The following is a 16,101-nucleotide window of genomic DNA, read 5'->3' as shown; positions in this document are numbered from 1 at the left end:
GTATAAATAGAGATTAAACCTTATGTTTAAGGTTGATCTTCCAGTCGTTTTTTTTTTCATATTTTCGTATTCCGAACCTGGTGTGTTACTTGTAATTGCAATTACCGAAGTAATATACGGTTCCAGTTTAATCATATTCGTGTTCGTGTTGTTGATTGCTTTTGTATAAGATTTTCCGCACTTATACATTAGTTACTTAATCTCGTATGATCCGGTGGCAAAGGGACTTTCAATTGGTATCAGAGCCAACGGAGGTATTCTATTGGTTCGGGATTAAGGTTTCAACCACGATTAAGAAAGTTTCATTTGGTTTTTGGTGCAATCAAGCTACATCCGTTTCATAGAAGATCGAACAAGTCAAGCCAAGCTCGACCAGGTCGAGCTCGACCTCCTCCTAGCTCGACCTCGACCTCGACCACGCTCCTGGCTCGAGCTCGACATTCCTAGCTCGACCTCATCCTAGCCCGAGCTCGACCTTGACCCTATGTTAGTTCGTCCCATCTTCTGATTTTAGGTGTTCGAAGGTTTTCGGTGAAGATAAGCATCAAATGCTTCATTCAAGCTCGTCCATACATTCTAAGCTCGACCAAGCAAGCCAAGCTCGACTAAGAACAAGCCAAGCTCGACCAGGTCGAGCTCGACCTCACCCTAGCTCGACCTCGACCTCATTTGAAGCTCAACCCCGACCAACGAGAGCTCGACTGTTGAAAAATGTGTTGATTTTGTTTTGGCAATAACTTTCAAACCGTAACTCCGTTTTTGACGATTCAAGCGGCCACGAATTCGTAAATGAGTCTACTTTCCAATGGTTATGGGAACATCACTTGACCTCGACCTCCTACTAGCTCGACCAACCTTCTGATATTTTGTGTTTGAAGGTTCGTGCACTATATAGATACGCATCTTTTGTTCGAGTAAAATACGTTTTAGAATTTGAAATCTTGATTATGTTTAGGTTCTAAACTTGTCTGAATATTGAACTTGTAAACTCTTTTGAGTTTAAGTTTGATATCTGTTAATCGAGTTTTGGACTTGTAAACTTGATCAACTTTGGATTCTAATTAATCACTTTTCGAATTGTCAAGAACTTGTAATCTTGATTTAGTTTTGGCCTAAGCTTGTTGGAATATTGAACTTGTAAACTCTTTGAGTTTTGGTTCAATTTATGTAATAAAGCATTAGACTTGAAAACTTAATCAACTTTAGGTTCTAAATTTAGACAACTCGAATCAATGGTAGCTAGAGTTCTATCCTTTATAGAAGATTCTGAGAAATCTTAGAAGGAATTCAAGATCAGGCCAAAAAAGTTGTTCTAACAAGGAGCTACTGGGTTATCTCTTGATTTTATATGTGAACAATTGTGCCACCATGTTGTTATGGCAATGAGCTATTGTGTTATCTCTGGATTGCATATGTGAACAACCGTGGGATGAAGATGAGATTGGGAGATGTGTTGAAACCAAAAACAAACATATAGGCTGTTTTAAGAATTTTGTAGAGAAAAAGGGGGGAAAAAAATTCAAAGCTTCCATGTTTTCTATGCAAAATTCTTGGGTGTTCGTAGCAATGAAGATCATGGTGTTTCGACAGGGTTTAGTCATGGTATCTTTTTGGTTTTGAATCTGTGTGACATGTGTCCGACCTAGTTTTTGGATCAAAGGCGCCTGATTTAAGATTAGGTGATTCAAATGAACCAGATGAATATTGAAGACCGTGATTGAAAATCCGAGTAAACTGTTCATGATCTTTGCTTAACATGTGTTTGAGATTTTGTCGAAAAGCTTTTGTGATAAAGTTAATCATTTGTAGCCGAGTAATTGAAAATCAAACCTTTATTTAATGCCAATGATGTAGAGATGATTAATCCGGTGACTAGTGAAGAGGTTGCAGATTAAGTGATTCTCTATGTATTTTGGAGATGCTTACCTTGAGGGGGAGAGTTGATATGAAAGACTTCAGGTGATTGGTAGATTCATGAAGATAAGACAAAGTTAGACACTATTGGTTGAAGACATAGATCTTGTGAGTGCTGCATATCTGAAATTCAAGTTACAAAATTTCTTATCGTTGTAAGAGCCGATTAAAATCGATGCTGATTGTTGGAGATTCAACTTCTTTATCATATGTCGGTTAAGCTTGAAGATCAAAATAGATTGAGCGATGTTATTTTGCATAATATTTGGAGTGATGATATCCGAATTGCATGAGGAGGCAATGATGTCTGTATTACTTTGAAGTGATGATGTTTGGCATGATAATATTGCTTGGAGCTTAATTTGGATGTTATTGTTCAGGGGGAGAATTACAATCTGAGTATTGGATTTGTTAATTGTCACAAGGATACAGAGATTTTGCAGTTTGAAAATCAGTGTGCAACGCATAAAGATCAAGTCTTACCAAAAGAAGACATAATATTATAGAGGACATACTGGTTTGGTGATACGTGATATGTATAAGCCATCGATGTTTTGGGAGTTCATCTCAGACAAGGATGCACCAATGTACTTCTCAGTGATACAAAGTTGGTTTTACGATCATAGAATCAATTTGTTCATTATCAAGAGAAAAGAAGGATGCCAGTACATGTCAATCAGTCAAAGACATTTTCACTTTCTTAGTGATTCTGATATGATAGATTTGGGAAGAAGATGGTTTGTTAATCTTCAAAGAAATGGAACTGCAGATTTCTATTGGCAGAGATTTCAAAAAGAAAGAATTTGGAATTTCAGTGATAGAGGTTTGAAGCCTGAAGATAGGTTGATTAAATCTACGCCAAAGAAGAAGATTAAGAATCTAGATGGCACATTTCGGTTTGTCCAGAGAAAGAATAAATGTGTTGAAGAAGTTCCTGCTATCAAATGGGATCAAGATATGCTGACAACAATGACATATTGGTAGATAGCTATCAAGTCAGGCGAAGCACAGATGTTTGTTGATAATTCAAAGGAACAAATGTTGCTACGCATGTATGATCCAATGCAAGTAGTCAATTTGTCAAGAGGTGATCAGAGAAGACTCTTAGATACACCTTGTTCAGCTGTGAGATTTTGGAAAGTTGAAGAAAGGCGTTATCGCAATATTCTCGCACATTGCTTACAAGAGAGAATCCATGCGAATAGCACAAGACTTTTGTTTAATTGATGACTTTGAAGTTTAAAGTTACAGAACGACTTAAAGAAATCTAGTCGCTAATGTCAAGGGGGAGTCTGTAGATGCAGATTTGTGTGACAATAGCAACACAAATTTGATTAACGTTTTTATTTTAGGAATATGTTTGTAATCGTTTCAATAATAAGTCGTTTGGACTTACGTTTGTATTTAAAGATTACGTTTGAACTTCAATAAGATATCTGTTTATGGTTATTATTGTGTTTGTGTGTTATATTATTGTTTTGCAGATACACGAACGTATAGCCAAAGTTATAAGTGTATTAGAATACTTAAACGGTGGTTGAACGTTATGTACGGGCGAAATAAAACATCCAATGCTAACGTCAGCACGAGGGCGAGGTCGTTTTGACGGATCGGGCTCGATTTACTTCGTGTGAAGCCCATGTCCACATGAATCATAACCCTACTAGTATAAATACAAACCTAATTCACGAAATTAGGTATTGATCTTAATCGATTTATTATGTCCCAGAAGTGTATCAATATACCAAAGTATAATGAACACAAATAGTTGTAGAGGGGGGTGAATACAACTTTTCCTTAATTCTTAACTAACTTTTGAAATGAAGTTTTAAAGACTCAGATTGCAAAATATAAATTTTAAGTGACCAGAATCAATAAAACAGTAAAGCAGAAAACAATCATTCTTGAACACAGATTGTGGTTTTCAAATGTAATCCTTTATTAAGATATAATCTATACAAAGAATTACAGGGTTGTTGCGGAAAGAAAATAACCTACAATATCTAAACAACCCCTGAAATGACAAACAACAATCAAGAAGTTCTTGCTTAAGAGAAGCAGTCCAAGCTGACTTCTCACAGGCTAAGCTGTGTGTAAGAGCAGAGAGAACTTATACAAAGAATGATTCTAAGGAAATGCCACGCATATGCATACAAGGAATGTGGCTTTTAAAGGCGAAAACCATTCTTCTCTTGGTATCCAATTAAGCCACATATTCTTCTTCTGTTGGATGATCAAAGGAATATTTGATTGTGCCTTCATCGTACTTGTGGTCCCCAAAACCTGCAGCACGATATTTTGATCTTCCAATAAGAATATGGACACACATATGTATATCTGTCACCAACCCAGATTCTAGGAACCTTCCTAGTCACGTCATTTGTCCTTATCAACAAATCCAGGTTGTCAGTCTTCATTTGATTGTCAGACATAGATTGCTCGTTTGTCAGGAGCAAATCTATCTAAGTGTTTTCAAGCAGACTCCTAATCCCAAGCTGACATCCACTATCAGCTTGGTCTTCTATCTTCAATCCTTCTCTTTGACTTGGATTGAATGCTATGACCAATTGATGCAGCTTGAACAACACTTGCTTCCATAAGATAAACAATTACAATATATGAAGCATGATCTGGGTCAGTTACAGATCGCAAACTGTGTCAGCTTAGTCTGACCTTGATCAGATTACAAGAACTAAAAGATTACTAAGTGTTTATACATCAGATTTGTCATCACTAAATTTACAAATAGCATTGGGACTCAACACGATTGTTTAACGAATTTACGAATTAAGCTAAATTGTTGCTCGTGTGATCTCTCACACGAACTGATAGCTCGTGCACGTCCTTAGGTTGATTAATTACTCATTAATTGACAAAAGGCAATAGCAATCTAGTTATCTCAAGAGGATTCTCAACTCTTGACATAACAAATCATGTCTTATTACGATCCATACAACAATAGGGTACCTAACAACATGTACATTTATTTTCTACATGACTATTGTGATTACTATTATATAATAACTTGAAAGGAAAATAACATTTTCACATACAACTATACTATCTATCAATATATAATACATGACCCAAATAAATAAAGAACTTTCTACATTTATCCAAATAAAGATTTTTACTCTACCAATAGAGGATTTATCTCAAAACTAACGTTTCCAACATATAAGTAACGTACTTCCAAATAAGAGACTTATGACAACGACGGTGACGTTTGTATGCATCATTTGTTTGTATTTTCAAGGAACAAAATTGTAAAAATACCTCAAAAAAGTTACATTGTACCAATCTTAGAATGAAAGTTGCCCACACTACCCACATTATAAACCGTCCCTGCCCTTAGTTGCGTTTAACAAATTATACAAAATTTTAATCATTGTACTTTTCTTTTATATATATATATATAAAGTTCTTACTTTATATGTTAATATGTCATATTTTAGTTTTATAATGTATATATAATATGGATAGTCAAAATTTTTTTGTTATTCTTACTAATATGGTGTGTATGGTTTGGTTGTTAATGTGCCACATAATTTTGGTGTGATATATTGTTATTGTTATGCTCACTTTTTCACAGACAAAAAATATCACAGTGGGCTCGTTTTAGCTCGTTTATGGCTCGTTCTTTGTTGGAGGACTAGTGCACACCACTAGGTGTGACTAGTCTTTGACTAGTTCTTGTCTTACTCATTCCCCCAAGGACTAATGAAATAAATGGTGTAAAGTGTAATAAATGGTTAGATAGAAGTGTAAAGTGAAATAAATGGTGGGTCCTAGACTAGTTCTGACATTGTGGGTGTTTTGAAGGATGAGTCATTGATTAGTCTTTGGACTGATGTGGTGCTGACAAGGACTAGTACTTGGAGGATGAGTGTCAGACACTGTGAATCCTCTAAGATGTTATTGTTTCCAACCGCATTAACTTACCACACGGAAATTTTGGTGTAGTACCACCCTGTCAGATCCATCATATTTTTAGGGGCATTTGGTTTTTAAAATGTTTGTGAATTTGATAGAATAAAATTTAAAAATAATTTATGTTAACTTAATGTGACAAAAAAATAAATTGAATTACACCATCAAATTTCTCTACATATTCGAAATTCAAACGGCCCATTAGGATCTTTGAAAAATCCATTCCATCGTGTTAATATACACGCTATGGAATGTTAATGTGTCTGGATAAAATAGTGTTCAATATTTGTTAATGTGACAAAAAAGTTTTTGGTATCATTTAATCTCAATACTTTTTAGAGTCCCATTTGAACAAATGAAGCTGAAGAGCCCGATACCTTTTCGGAACTTTTTAATAAAGTTCTGTCATACTGTACTTAAAGACCAGTTATTAAATTTAAGAGTTAATGACATACATCCTGTGGTTTACCTAAATAGTCAGCTTTTGTCTTTTAAATTAAAAACTTCAAGGACAGTCCTTTATAGGAAGATAATGTTCACGTTTGGTCCTTTGTCTATTTGACCGTCAACTTCTCTCCGTTAAACCCCTCACGTGCCTCCCACTTGAGAGGTATTCTAGTCATTTCCACTCTAAAGGACGATATGTGACTATTTATGTAATCCATATGGACGATTTATGTCATTAACTCTTTACAAAAATCTGATACTTTTTCATCTTTTTGTTTCACTTACTTAAAGCCTAGATATTTTCAAATTAAATACATTTATACACAAACATAAACACAATAATACATATCTATATTTGAAGATCAATCTACCCAATTTCATTCATCCATTCAAATGAAATGGTTGTCATTAATCAAAGGCAGAGAACACAACAAAAAAAGAATGAATGAAGATAGGGATACCACCACTTTCCTGCCAACTACCGCTGGACTTTTTTAGGCCATCAGACCGTCAAATCTTTCAGGCCATCTGCTATATATATATATATATAGTGACGACGGAGACGGGGAGGTCGTCGTTATGGTGATCGGATTTTATTGATATAGGTATAGATCTAGATATAAATATCGATCGGAGGTGGGGTGCGGTCGTCGGATTAGATATATATGGATCCAGATATAAATGGTGACAACATATATTATCGATTTATATACAGGACGGCGGTGTGGTGCCCGACGGATATGTGAGCACAACAACATGTGGGTCTCCGTTTTCGGCTGCCAGATGTGGTGTGGAAGGTCGAATGGGGGGTGACGTTGGTGGTGGTGATGAATGGGTCTGATGGAGTTGGTGATGACCAGGGCTGACAGCGGTGAACTATGAGGTGCCGACAGTTTTTGGTGGTGTGGTGATTAGCGGTGGCGGTAGTGTGGGTCTTATATGGCAAGTGGTTTTCTTAGAAAAAGATAGATGCAGATGTATAGATATATCCATGTATATGTATAAGAAGATGTGTTATAAAGATTTAAAGAGATCCTGGAAAAGAAGAGGATGATTTTTTTTTGTTATTATTAAAAAAATTAATTACAACTTTTCATTTTTGTAAAGAGTTAATGACATAAATCGTACTTGTGATTTACCTAAATAGTCACGTATCGTCCTTTAGAGTGAAAATGACTAGAATATCCCTCACGTAGGAGGCACGTGAGGGGTTTAACGGAGAGAAGTTGACGGTCAAATAGTCAAATGACCAAACATGAACCTTATCCTCCTATAAAGGACTGTCATTGAGGTTTTTTATTTTAAAGGACGAAAGGTGAGTATTTAGATAAACCACAGGGACGATTTATGTCATTAACTCTAAATTTAATCATGTAAATAACAATGTTGTACAATATGAAGAGTTCTCATATTACACTAGACATGAAATTTTTGAAGGGAATACATGAACCTCTTTAAATTAATAATTTATTAATTTATCGATATAATAATATCTCTCTAAGTTAATAAAATATCTTAGTACCAACATTAATAATTTATAAAGGTTTTACTGTAACTTAAGGTTATATATTCATGATTTCATGTGGTACAAGTTTAGCTATTTGTTGGAGTTTGGAGAGGAAAAACTATTGATGTTGCTTCATAATGCAAGGAAGATGTCAATGATGGACATTCCCGTTTGTTCACAGTAGAATTGTGTAGATAGGTTGTGGCTTATGGTTGATTGGTTGTGGGCTTAGGGGTTTAATTTAGGTGGAAGCTAATGTAAATATATATATATATATATATATTTATTGAAAATTTATTTTGAGAACATTTTTTTTGCGAGAACCTTTGAGAACTTTTTAAATCAAGCCCAATCGATGATTATTCTTTACATGAAAATTGTTTTTTAATTATTTTCTGAATAACTTATGTATAATTTTAAAGTTTATAATTGTGTGGAGGCATGGATTATCATCCGTTATACAATTATGTGGAGATTTGGATTCTTGATCACATGTGCACGAATATTGCTATGATTACATGTGATCGACTTGCATACATGTGATCATAGCAATATTCGTGCACATATGATCAAGTATCCAAATCTCCACATAATTGTATAACGGATGATAATTAATGCCTCCACACAATTATAAACTTCAAAATTACACATAAGTTATTTAGAAAACAATCAAAAAACAATTTTCATGTAAAGAACATCATCGGTTGGACTTGATTTGAAACGTTCTCAAAGGTTCTCGCAAAAAAAAGGTTCTCAAAATAACTTCACCCTATATATATATATATATATATTAAAGTTTGGGCTCTTTGAGCATGCCCCCTCTTTTTCTCTCTTTTATGGATATTAAAGTCGTTATTAGTTATCGTTGTCTTGGAGGCAATAGATCACGTTGACAATGAAGGTTAGATCAATTGGCTGGAGTTATCTCTGGTTTTATCTTAAGTCATGGGTTCGACTCTCTTGAGTGATATTTTTTGCGTGCAAGGTTTCACCATTATAGGGTGAGGTGTCCCCCTGATGTCGAATACCGACTGACTGTTTAAAAGAAAAAAAAAAGATAGACTCATGTTTGATTCCATTTAAATCTTCTTAATCACTCGATACACCATGTACTTTCCTTCTTGTACACGGTTGCGTAATAGAAGACCCTTATACTTTCATTTTATGTACATGGTTGCATAAGGTGACCGGCTATAGGCTGTAAATTCTATTTTCATTTAAAAAAAAAAAACTTACGTATAAATATTTCAAACTAGCAACTTCGAGATCGAATAACTTGTAACGAAAACATGATCCAACCAAACGACTTTCACACATATATTCTCTAGACCCCAATCTATATATATCAACTAAGTAACAACCTTAAAACTTGCACAATCAACCCGAAAACCTTACGAGAGCACAACAACTAACTTTCATGTGAACGATCAGATGGTAACGAAACTTCACCAAACTTTACACATAACTTAATGCAACGTAAACAAACTCATAGAAACTTTCAGAACGAAATTCTAACGTGTAACTTTTGCGCAACACATATCTAAAGTTTAAGAACACTAAAATGGTAACGAGAGATATACTCAACCAAATCACAAATTGTAACACCCGTCATTTAAAAACCTGGATTTTCAAAAACTTTGCCAAACAACGTTTAAAATGTAGCGGAAAAGATCACTTTAAAAACTGCCCCATCCGTAACGGATGGTACCTTTCATAAATGGTGTTACTAATGTGCATCATCAAAATAATAAAAGTAAAATCCAAGTCATGGCACCAACATAAATGCCATCATTATTACATGCATCATAAATCGTAATTAAAGTAGCCAAACAATGGCTAAAAGGTGAAGTCTAAGCATTCAATGTCTAATGCTAATCTTCTTTATTACTTATACCCATCTCACCGAGCTAATCCTTTCCTAGCTCAAACTTGTTATCCTGAAGGCACAACATTTTCAAAAGAACAAGTGTTAGCTAATAAATTAGCTAAGTAAGATAACATGATTTGAAAACATTTGCCATTTCATAATATATTAACAAAAACGTGTCATAAGAGTTAATATCACATACATAGCATATAACACAATAGGATCATCATATACCTAATGTGCCTACTTTTCTTTCATATCTTTCTTTCATTACTTTATATCTTTCCCTAGACATAGGCTAAGTGACTTATGCCACTTACATGGGGATGTGGGGTTGTGTGTAGGTGGTCATAGACCATACATGGAGTCCTCACACCCGACATGATGGGTAAACCATAAGGTGGTCCATCGACGTCGTTAAGGAAAGACAATGTCAATCCAACTGAATAAACCGTTTATACCTTTACGCATTGGTGGTTAGTTACTCCACCCGGAATACTCAAACATAACTATGCCACGGGAGGTATCATGATTCCCAAACCACGTGACCACGTACGCCCTAGCTCCGAGGAACTAGCACGGGTTAAGCTTAACACAAGACTTTACATATGCTCGAGACTTCTTAATTATATTAGCTTAGGCTAACTTTCACCTAAACTAATCACATAAAATTATCTTTACTTTTAGGGCCCTTAATCGTGCATGTGTTATGGCAATCCTATTCATATGTCTAGTGACTAGGTGTACAAGCCATGCAAACATTCATATAATCATAGCATCTCATCATTTCATATCACATGCATATCATCATAATACCGTTAAAGCATACATAACTTACCATTTATCATCAATGGTAATCATACATATCTCATAAGAACCTCCCATATAATCCCATAATCATAAAAACATGCAATTATATTTATTTGGGGGTTTAACTTATAAAAACTATGTTTTGTTGTACCATCAGGTGACGAAAGATGTTCTCTTACCTCGAAGACCTTACGCTTTACTTCACAAACGTCCAAACACCTAAATTATGATAACATTAAATAATATAATATCAACATCGACGATCTTAACAATTAACACATCTAAAAGTGTACAAACTGTCGTAGTTCTTTTCCTACTTGTAAAACTAGTTACTTTCATAGTAATAAAATTACATAAAGCAACCTCCATATTTTAAGAGTCTAACAATACTGTACAATGTCAATGGAATTTACTATCAATCTATGTAACCTTGCAACTATATTAATTATTAAACTTTCACACTTTAATCTGCTAATTGTCTAGATAATGATAACACTAATTACATTTAAGATCTAATTAACTTGTAGTAAATTTAATTATGATCCACGAGACTAAAAAGTACTCATGTCCACGTGATTTTCATGCAAATTCTTAGCAAAGTGATCATGCGTGCACTTCAAATAATTAAACATGTCATATGCCACATTTGTATATCCTGGTTTCTAGATTTCGATTGAACATAATATATTACTATATATACACTACAAGCATGAAATACAATTTGGACTACACCATGCTGCACGTCATCTTCGTCTTTCTCGCATATAAATAAGACACCATAAACATAATATTAAACTTCTACTTATCTGCTATTTAACCATAACACGTAAGATTTAGTATTGCTTTAGTACGTCTAGACCATGACTACGGATTATCGATCATGAAAATATATTTTATACCCATTCGAAAAAACGCGATAAAAAAACATGAACTCGATGTAACTTTCTGCCATGACCTCAAACGCGGAAACACTCGTGAGTATTTATAGTTTATTTTTATTATCGACATCACTCATTGTATTAACATATATGTCGACTCGCATATCGTAAGGAAATCATTAACTACAAGACTATTACTCATAGATAACTTAGACAGGGTTTTTACTGCACATTGCTTATTATAAAAGCAGCCTAAAATAATACATATATGGTCAAGTTGTATCACAAGCATATGACGACAAGTAATCTATGTATTTACTGGCTAATTTACGCAGCTAATCTCACATACTGATAATATCTATTATGAGCACCAAACTAGTAAGCACATCGTCTTGTTCAGATATAATAATAATCGAAATAGTTACATGACATGTACCTTGTTTATTCGATCGCAGCTAAATAAAACCAGAAGATCTCCTTTTTATTATTATTATATGTATGCAAGAATGGAACAAATCTATTAATGTGTTTCGGCGGCTAGCATGACACAACAAACCCAATGAGTATTTTTCTTTTTTTGTGTTTCGGCAATTCGACGACTTCAAAAGCTAAGAAAACCGAAGTATATATAGATCCTTTAGAATTACGGTTTATTAATCCTAATTGCAATAGGTTTCCTACAGTTTTCTAAATGCACACTTAGCCCCCTCAAAACTAAATAAATAAATAAAAAAACATACCATATTAACACACATACACATTTAATCACATAATTCCATTAAGGCACATACACTTGACGGAACCTAACGCTAACGAACAGTCTAGTCAAATAGTCAAACTTGAAAAGTTTGGGATGTTACACAAATCGTAACTTGCAAATGACTTTAATAACAATAACTAAGACAAACACACTGAATTTAAGCAATAACGATCGGAAATTTGAACTAAAATTGAAACGAAAGTTTAACTGGGTCACGTTGTAACTTACAAAATAAACAACTACACAACTAGAAATTATGAGAGAATGATCTAGTGATGATTTGTAAGTGATTGGTGATGTGAAGCGGAATGTTTGATCGGAAATGGTTGAGTTGCGAGAGTTTGTCAAGCTCCCTCCCCGTTCGCCCCTTTTTGATCAAACGTAATGTTTGATCGGAAATTATGAAAAGTTTGGTGAAAAGTTTATGTTTCATTAAGTTATGTGAAAAGTTTGGTGAAGTTTCGTTACCATTTGATCGTTTGCATGAAAGTTAGTTTTTGTGCTCTCGTAAGGTTTTCGGGTTAGTTTTAGGGTTGATGGTGCAAGTTTTAAGGTTGTTAGTTAGTTGATATATATAGATTGGGGTCTAGAGAATACATGTGTGAAAGCCGTTTGGTTGGATCGTGTTTCGGTTACAAGTTATTGGATCTCGAAGTTGCTAGTTTTAAACATATTATGTTGACTTAAAAGTCAATTGGGTCTAGTGCAAATATTTATACGTAAGTTTTTTTTAAAAAATGAAAATAGAATTTACGGCCTATAGTCGATTAGCCGGTCACCTTATGCAAGCATATACAAAAAAATGAAAGTATAAGAGTGTTCCATTTTAATAAAATTTGATATTATGCAACCGTGTACAAGAAGGAAAGTACATGGTGTATCCAGTGATTAAACCCTAACTAAAATTTGAAATTGGAAAAAGAATATAAAACTGAAATATTGCGTTTGTTTGGTTATATTTGACATGTCAGAAATTATAGATATTAGTAAAACCAAATATTTGATTTGAACTATTTTGTTATAAGGAATTAAAAAGCTAACATCATTCTCTCTTAGGTAGGAATTCGGAGAGAGCCCCACGGTGACTGGTGGCTTCGTTGCTTCAAGGATACCGGAGCAAATATCGCCCCCTGTGGTGAGAGAGCGTGAGGGACTGAGGGGAGTTGGAGGTGAGTGAATACGAGAGTGGGCTCAGTCGCTCATATATCGGCTAACCCAAGATCTATTCTTTACTAGCAGTTGACAAAGAAAAAATCACATCGACACATATGGATATTTTTTTTTTGTTAATATAAAGTTATGTTCATTGCAAGAAAAAGAAAACTAAGCTAGCAAATACTATTCGATCGCTATCGATGATAAACATATTCTAACATTTTGTTGTGTATGTTGAATCGATTTCCAATATTAATGCAGATGATGATATTAATGAAGATGATGATTATAATATTTGTAGTCTTTTATTCAACAATAATAAGAATGAAATTTTCATCAAACATTAGTACTGTAAAACATAAATTTAAAAGCAAATGTATATTATCACAATTGACGTGATGTTTGCTAAACGATAGCAAGAGCATAAGTAATGGTCAAGGTGGTGGCCGACATAGAGCCCAACCATGCCAGTCTTCTCGGCATCGTCCACCACCGGACCAAGTCAGACCAAGGTGGCTCCACCCACGCCGGTCTTCTCCATTTGTTTTGCATTTTTTTTGTTTAATCTATTATTTTAGCTATAACGGGCCGAGTATCATGTAGGATATCATGGAGTCCAATTTTTTGTGTTATTTTTATGACCGTGGTATCCAGGGACGGAGCCAGAAATTTTTTTACATGAGGGCAAACTAAAATTTTTAAGTGTGCGAGGTTTCTAACCAATAATCGAGTCAAACTAAATTTATCTAAACTAGAACTTGACGTGTTATGTCGAGATTTTAAAATACAAATTCATAGTTGTATATAAAAAGGAAACAAATAAACAATTAAAATGTATAGAACTTGTTATTGTATTTTTATTAGAATACATTTGTGAAAGAAAAAAAATACTTTTTATTTAAAAGAAAACAACAAAATAAAAACTATTATATTTTTTTGTGTAAACAAAAGTAAATATGAAGGAATTCCCTTAGGCTAAATGTGAGTATTATTTTATTTATCTCTATCTTCACTTATATCTATTTAGTGGCCAAAAAAGATTTTCCAAAATAAATACATTAAGCCTTTGAAACTTTATGGGGGCGGTTGCCCCCGTTGCCCCCATCGTAGCTCCGCCTCTCATGGTATCAATAGCTGACGTAACACACCATTTTAGTATAATTATATACCAATGGAGGAATGAAAAGCTTTCTTTCCCCTGAATTAAGTTTACATAAAGACTTAAACCCATTTTAAAACATGACTAAATTAATAACTCATCATTGAACATAACTTCAAAAAAGGAGGAAAAAAACACTTATTTGAATAAATAAATAAATGTACTCTTAATCAAAAGGACTTGCATCATCGGATCATATAATCGTTTGCATTGCGTGAACCAATAGCAAAAAGATTCCTAAACCCACATCTATGTCTTCTCCTAAACTGATTACAGAAAACAAATTGTTTGACTCTACCAACTTTACTATACAACCATTAAAACTAAAATAGCTTAAAAACGCAATAACTAGGCCTATCCTTATAGAAGATGTAAGCCGTGTCGGCCGACGCCCAACCGGCCAAAGACGCTGGTAGCACGGCCGGCGTCTCGGATGGTCCCTTCCAAACTTGAACGCAGGTTAGAGCGTGTGTGGGGCCCAAATTTTGGATTAAAATAAAAAGAAAGGTATTTTACACCCAATTTCAAAAAGCAACGATTACCTTCATTTTTTTGTTTTTTTTCCATACCTCTATTTATAACCAACTTAACACAACCATTTCAAATAACAACTTATTTCTTTCAACTCATTTTCATCTTCCATAAACCATTTTCCATAAACCATTCCATTGAACAATGTCTCGAAAAGGGTGGACTCAATCAGAAGATCTTTGTTTGTCAAGGTGTTGGATGTTGAGGAGATCGGACCCTGTTACCGGTAGGTGTGAAATGAATAATCCCGGCGAATCCTTTTGGCACGATGTTACTGAAATGTTTAACAGGGACACCACTGAAGGACTACGAAGCAAGGATCAACTAGTAGGTCACTGGACCAAAATTCAGAAGGAATGTAAGCAGTTTGAGGCAATTTGATTACACTTGAATGCACAGGAGAGGACCAGCTCTAATGAGCAATATTATGCAATGGAGCATCAGTTATATCGGGAGAAGCATGAGAGGGGCTTCAGATACGAGCACTGCTTCAGTATTTATAGGTAAAGTAAAAGACGCTCCTCCAACGTTCAAAAATCAAAATATTTATACTTTCAGTCCCTCAAACGTTTGAATTCAAAATATTTACACTTTAAGTCCCTTAAACGATCAAAAATTCAAAAACATTTACACTTCCAGTCCCTGAACGGCTAGTTGGATTGTCACAATATAAATACCAACTTAGAGCACAATTCAGTTTCATCACCATTTCAATTTTCATTCTTCTACCAAATCACTCACTCTTTCTAACCAAATGACGTCCTCATCATCAGAAAAGAATGTTCACCGACCTTGTCTGACCGAATATGAGATGAAAACACGAATCATGGCTGCTATTAAAGAGGACTCTATAAATACCAACCTAGGCACAATTCAGTTTCATCACCATTCCAATTTTCATTCTTCTACAAACTCACTCACTCTTTCGAACCAAATGGTGTCCCCATCATCAAAAAAGAATGTTCACCGACCTTGTCTGACCGAAGATGAGATGAAAAAACGAATCATGGCTGATATCAAAGAGGACACCCTCCTTCAAACTGACCTCTCTGGATCATGGGTTACCTACGAGAGAAAAGGCGACAATGCGAGCAAGAGGTTGAGGCAATACAAGCACTAGGCCGCAAGGTCTCGAAACACGAA

This window comes from Erigeron canadensis, chromosome 9, assembly GCF_010389155.1.
Source record: "Erigeron canadensis isolate Cc75 chromosome 9, C_canadensis_v1, whole genome shotgun sequence".
Taxonomy (NCBI): Eukaryota; Viridiplantae; Streptophyta; class Magnoliopsida; order Asterales; family Asteraceae; genus Erigeron; species Erigeron canadensis.
The sequence above is the reverse complement of the archived record's forward strand: the minus strand, read 5'-3'. Positions refer to the sequence as shown.